The sequence below is a fragment of the Hesperophylax consimilis genome, chromosome 14 (genome assembly GCF_061612785.1).
Source record: "Hesperophylax consimilis isolate HC1 chromosome 14, BYU_Hcon_1.0, whole genome shotgun sequence".
In the NCBI taxonomy this organism is placed as follows: domain Eukaryota; kingdom Metazoa; phylum Arthropoda; class Insecta; order Trichoptera; family Limnephilidae; genus Hesperophylax; species Hesperophylax consimilis.
The window spans coordinates 33,793,490-33,799,670 of NC_142849.1; positions in this window are offsets into that span (position 1 = coordinate 33,793,490).

The window sequence follows — 6,181 nt, forward strand, 5'->3', positions numbered from 1 at the left end:
GTGGTGCACGTGTTTGACCTCCACGACACTGTCACCTTTCGTTAACACGGAAGCCTTACAACCCTTAGCCTGTGAAGAGCATTGCCACCTCACCCCCCTGGACTGCGAACTCTGGAAACTGAATGTGTACGAGTCCAGCATCAAAAGATTTCCTCCCTTTTTCATCGGGATAAACAGGGCTGGAATTATAAAACAATACATACATATAAACAGCGCTGGAAATATAAAACAACACATACATATAGACGTAAACGATTAGATACTTCACATTATACGGCATTAAAAACAATACAGTATTTTGGTAAACTCATTTTATTCAGTAAGGATAAGGTATGAGGTAGAAGAGAATGGTAGAAGAAAACGCGGACGCTCGAGGAAGACCAAACGACCAAATTAATCAAATGGTGACCGGATAACTCATAAAAATGACCATTCTACAATGCTTTAAACAGTGATGTAAGTCATGAAAAGTGATGAAACTAAAACTAGCTAAACAGGTTACGTAGATATAGGTTTATATATTAGTTTTTTTATAGCTTTTAATAACTTTTTTATTTAAAGGTGTATTGAATTATCATTGTGTTGTGTCATCATGGAACCAATCCCAAACAACGCCGGGTATATACCGTTAATAACTTTAAATTATCTATAGAAAAGTCTAAACTTAGTCTGAATTAAAAAAAAATACAAACCTTGCTTCATCGATTATCATCACTAATAATTTATTCTTATCAATAAAAATTACGAATTATAATAAAAAATATCTCTTTTCCTTTCTTCGATTGCATGATTTAATATCGATCTAACAAAGAAATACACTGTTTAAATAAATGTTTCCGTTTTTATTACAGAAATATATTTATTACAAATTCAATATAAAAACAAATAATTAAAATGCAATTTAAATATATTGTAAACAAAATAAAATTATTCAAATAATTTCACATTATAAACCTATTACTTATACATATTAATTATCAAAACAATAAAATGAAGTATGTAAAAAGGCTGCATTACAAATTTGTTATAAAGAAATACAATACATAAAATAAGATTAAAATGAGTTTAAAAAAAGATAATTAATACTAAAAACCCAATATTTATACATCCTATAAATGATGTAATCAACATCCAAAACATAATATGTCCCTAGCAATACAATATAATGATGCAGCAATGAACCAAATTAATTTGTGTTGATTAATTAATTAATTTTAATAAATTTCCCATTCACACTCAAATATTTGGGTGGATCATGATTGTGATTGTTCTTGTAGGAGATGATCATTTCGTTTTGGGTGTAAACGACAGATTTACACCCTTTCTTTTGTGAGGAACACAACCAACGCTGTTTGTTTCCGCACATTATGTGGGTTCGGAACGTGTATGAATCCACCATCAGCAGGTTGTGACCGTTTGATAATGGAATATAATGAACTGAAAAGAAAATAATATATGTTAATAAAGAAAATGTACCAATCGTGACGTCACTATCTCAACTCGGTTTGCACACACTCCTTTCATACATCGTCTCACACATAAGTACTCTTCTGCTATTATGAATCTTGACATGGCCCGAATCAAGTATTTGGTTTCCTTGACTTGGGCGTCCCCGAATTCTTCTAACATTCACATTCGCGTAATATAATCTCCTTACACTCCTTTCTTCGTTCATTCGCTCTAAATGTCCAAACCTTTTAAGATTCTCTGTCTTAGTTGCTCAGTAGATACGCTTAAATCAGCCTTGCATTCTTTGCGAATCTCCACATGTTTCACACGGAGATCATTTCCACAGCATTCAGTCTGCTTTCATCCTTCCTCTGCCGCATATCAGGGTTGGTATCACCACTCTATTGTGGACTGCTAGCTTCGCTTGTTTGGACATTTTTTTATTAGCGCCAACAGCGTTCAATCTTCCATTAATGGAGAGTTTCCTGCATTTACCTTTCTTCTGTTAACTGTATTAATTATGTACTAAAGTACTAACATAACGTGTTAGCTATTAATTGTAGTGGCAACACAAACAATATCACCGGACACCAAAATTTACATTTTTACAACAAATAATATCAGGGACCACTGGTTAAAGAATTTCACAGGGACATCCATTAACACCCTGTTCATAAAGAAGAGTATCCCGTTTTTTTTTATTAAAATCTTTATTTTTATTCCGAGTTTGATGAAATTTCGCACATTCGACCTTTAAAACAATATGAAGATCACTGTCACAAGATTTGGAAAAACCACCTCAACCCCTATTCCCACCCCTTAAAGTATAATATTGATACTCTGCGATGAATTTCGTTCAAAATTACTGTCGATATCTGATTTCGAAAGACTCTGCGTAAAGCCCAGGTAGAGCCGGGAATACAATCTAGTATCTTTATAAGAAAAAACGTTTATTAAAAAAAATCAAATAAGTTAAATATAGTTTTAATGTTTATTTTTTATTAGTTAAATTCATTTTGTGTGTTCATCACAAAAAAACATCTTGTTATTAAAGTAATCTTTTTAATTATTTTACTTAATTTACTAATTATTTTAAATTTGAAAAGGTATATAGATAATTTTTAATAAGTAGCATAGAATAGTATAGCAGTGGTGGGTCTAAAAAACCCATAGTATGGTGTAGGACAAATGTTCTCTATTTGCGATTTCCTAAATATATTTGGAGAAATTATCGGCAAGAATGCTGCTCATTCGAAATGAAAATGATGACACCATGTTGTGTTCTGACTTTTGCCTTGCAGGTGTTTTTCTTCGAACACCTCCAGTGGATAACGTCTTTATTCATTCGTTGGATGTAAAACCGGAATCCTTGCACGATCAGAGCCTTGTGTCCATCCTTTGAGTGGTAAATTATGCTATCTGAAAAAAAAACATCATTATTATAAACTTGAACACCTAGAAGTGTAATTTATGCATGAAATGAAAGCAAATTGATGTCAGGCTAATGAAGCAACGAGAGAGATTTAAGGAGCATTTAAAAGCCATACATTATTCTTCGTAATATGTATTTAATGTTCCTTCTTTTTTAATACGTAGTGTATATTGCATGTGTATATTGTAGTGTAAATGGACACACAGTCTGTTGTGCACAAAAAAAACTCTGAATTCACAGTTTTTAAAAAGAAGCACATGTCGCTTATCCTATGCGGATCCTCAATTGTTTTAATTATTTGGGTATGTAATAAAGTTACTGTTGGGAAGTAAGAGCTTCATAGATGCACGCACAGATGGCAGTGCATAAAGCTTGCGTGGAAGTCCGCAAGATGGAGCCAGTTGCCAGTAATCGCCAGGACCAGTGGTAAGGCTCTCAGAGAAACTTACTGTTTCAGATTCCAATTAGCCAGCTACTAGTTAGGTTGACTATCGAGTCACCTTAAAATACGCGGAGTATAAAAGAACCACTTATTTATTAACTCCTTCCAAGACTAGTTGGAGACCTGTTTGTACGAACACAACAGTTACTATATAGAAAAGAGGAAAAAGGTAGGAAGAAAACCAAATATTTTTATTATAAAATTATCTTTAATAACAAAAAATATTAACTGATAATTCCTCACCAAAACAAAAAGATGATAAATGAACAAATACTTTCTATCCTATTTTACAATTTAATATATCTTCCATTAATAACCGTATATTTTGGCGGTTCATGAATATGATTATTCTTATAAGACAAAACCTCATCGTTTTCCGTGTATGCGACAGCTTTACATCCATACGAATGTGAGGAACACTGCCATCTTTGTTTCGTCCCGATTTTAGTGTGGGTACTAAATGTGAATGCATCCAACATAAGGAGCCGTCGTCCATTTTGTAACGGAATATATTGAGCTGCAATAAAAAAAACGTGTTAGATCAAAACCACCTAGATCACAAGGCCGGAACACTGAATCAAATTGGCCTCCTAACTTTGAATATCTCAAAAAAAAATATATATATACAACATTTTGGACGTCAGTTTATAAATCATTATTTACATTTTATTAAAATTCATTTACACTCACCGACTTAGCCCTGATAAGCATATTGGCTTGTTAACCCTTTCAGTACCGCACTTTTGTTTCCACACATGTACCATATTTTATGCTTGATAACATAATTATTTGAAAATTTTTGGCGTATAATTTTTTTTGTTTGCTGATTTAGTTTTTTTTCTAATTTAATTTTTATTATTTTTCGATCTCAAAGGCTCATTTTTAATTAGCGCAGAAAAAACCTTAAATTTTTTTTTTTTTTAAATATATATATAATAATAGATCCTATTCCAAGCAAAACAGCCGAAACGGGATCTGTCATTATATTTACGGGATTTGTCGCTGGAATAAAGATTGCAATCTAGCAGAAAAAATAAACGCTATGAGGAATATCCTTCGCTAGCGATACTCAAAATACGAGGAAATCTGAGATATTAATGTTTTTCTTCATGTTCCAGAGGAAGAACTCCGGCATTAAAAGGGTTAATACGCTTTAGAAGGTTCTTTAAGTAAAACGAAGTATTTACAAAATTGGTTATATTTTACATAATCATTACTTTTGCGAAACATCTTTCAACTTGCACAAAACATGTAATTATTAAATATCAAGTACGTAATAATAATATTCTAATAAACTAATACATACAGAGTCCGGAATCTCGTAGTACAAGCGGGAAACTGGTAAATTATCATCATAAAGAAAACCCAAAAAACTCAATGGCAACCGAGGGTTAAAAAAAAACTTTGTATCCGGTTCATTCTATTTTAAAAGATAACCCACAGTTACCGTTTTTTTTTACAAATTTTACCTAACAAATTACAACTTCGGACTTGATTTACTAGGAAACGAAACCTCAAATAAAAAGTTAAATCACAAATTCGACTCCAAATGTGATTTAGATTCACCTGTTTCCGCCTTGTAGGTACTACGAGCTTCGGGACATCTATGAACAAGTAATATATTAGGTCAGTCACAGTTATCAATTTGTTATTTCCTGACACAGTGACAAATCATCAGACTATTGAAAAGTGATATAAAGTCATAAAAAGTGATGAAAAAACTAGGCTGAATGGGTTACGTTAGTTTACGTTTATAGGTTACTTTATTTTTTAAATGTGTGTTGATTTGTGTGTTTTGCTATACTTTTTGTCTAATTTGTAATCTTCTCCATAATGTATTGGTGAATAACCGTTTTACGGAGAACATGAAAAATAAATAAATAAATTTGTCACTGTGTTGAGTTGTTATGGTACCTTTTATCAAACGTATTAAACATTTAAAAAAAAATTTAATATGAAAAAAGTTTTTTCTTTGGATTCTAATAATAAAATCAAGGAATTTCACAAGCAAAATATTTTTTTCTAAATATGTACAGATACTCGTCTTAATTTGCTATTTCTTTAATTATTTTTCAAATGTAGTGAGTTTATTAAAAAGAATGTTCGCATTGCTTTCATTCCAAATATATATTTTTTCAGAACCGGGTTTACGCTAGCACCGTAGCAATTCGGGGATCCCGGTATTTGCACAAAAAGGGTAACAAAGGGTTGTAACAATTTTTTTATGTTTATTTTTCGGATATTATACAAGGATTAGGTACATATATTATTAACTAATATAAATAAAGTTGCACAAAAGAAAAAAAAATGAAAAATGCATAATACAATAAAATATTTTGAGAAGTAGTTTTCTTATAGAGAATATCTAAAATTGCGAAAAAAAGAGAAGTGAAAGCTCTTCTGCCTGAACAATTCCGGTGTAGTAGTGTCACAAGACATATACTTATACATATTATAAACTATCCGAAAATCTTTATGAACTGTATCACAAGATCTCAAGAATATTTTGTTACAAATCACATGCTACCAAATAAAAAATATATATTTCCACAGTTGAAACAAGGTCGTGATATCAATAAAAATCCCGTATTAGGGTATTAAGACAAGTGCAGCACCGGGATTACGGTGCCGACAAATATCCGGGATTCGCGGAAACTCCCTTTTCGAGATCCCGGGATTGAAAATTCTAGTTCGCATTGAATATTTAAATATATTAGAAACTTATTTTCAGATATTTTCCACCGGTTACCAAATACTTGGGTGGTTCATGAGTATGCTCATTATGAAAGGAAATAACCTGATCATAACGTGTGCTCACTACGGCGTTACACCCTTTCTTCTGCGATGAACACTGCCAC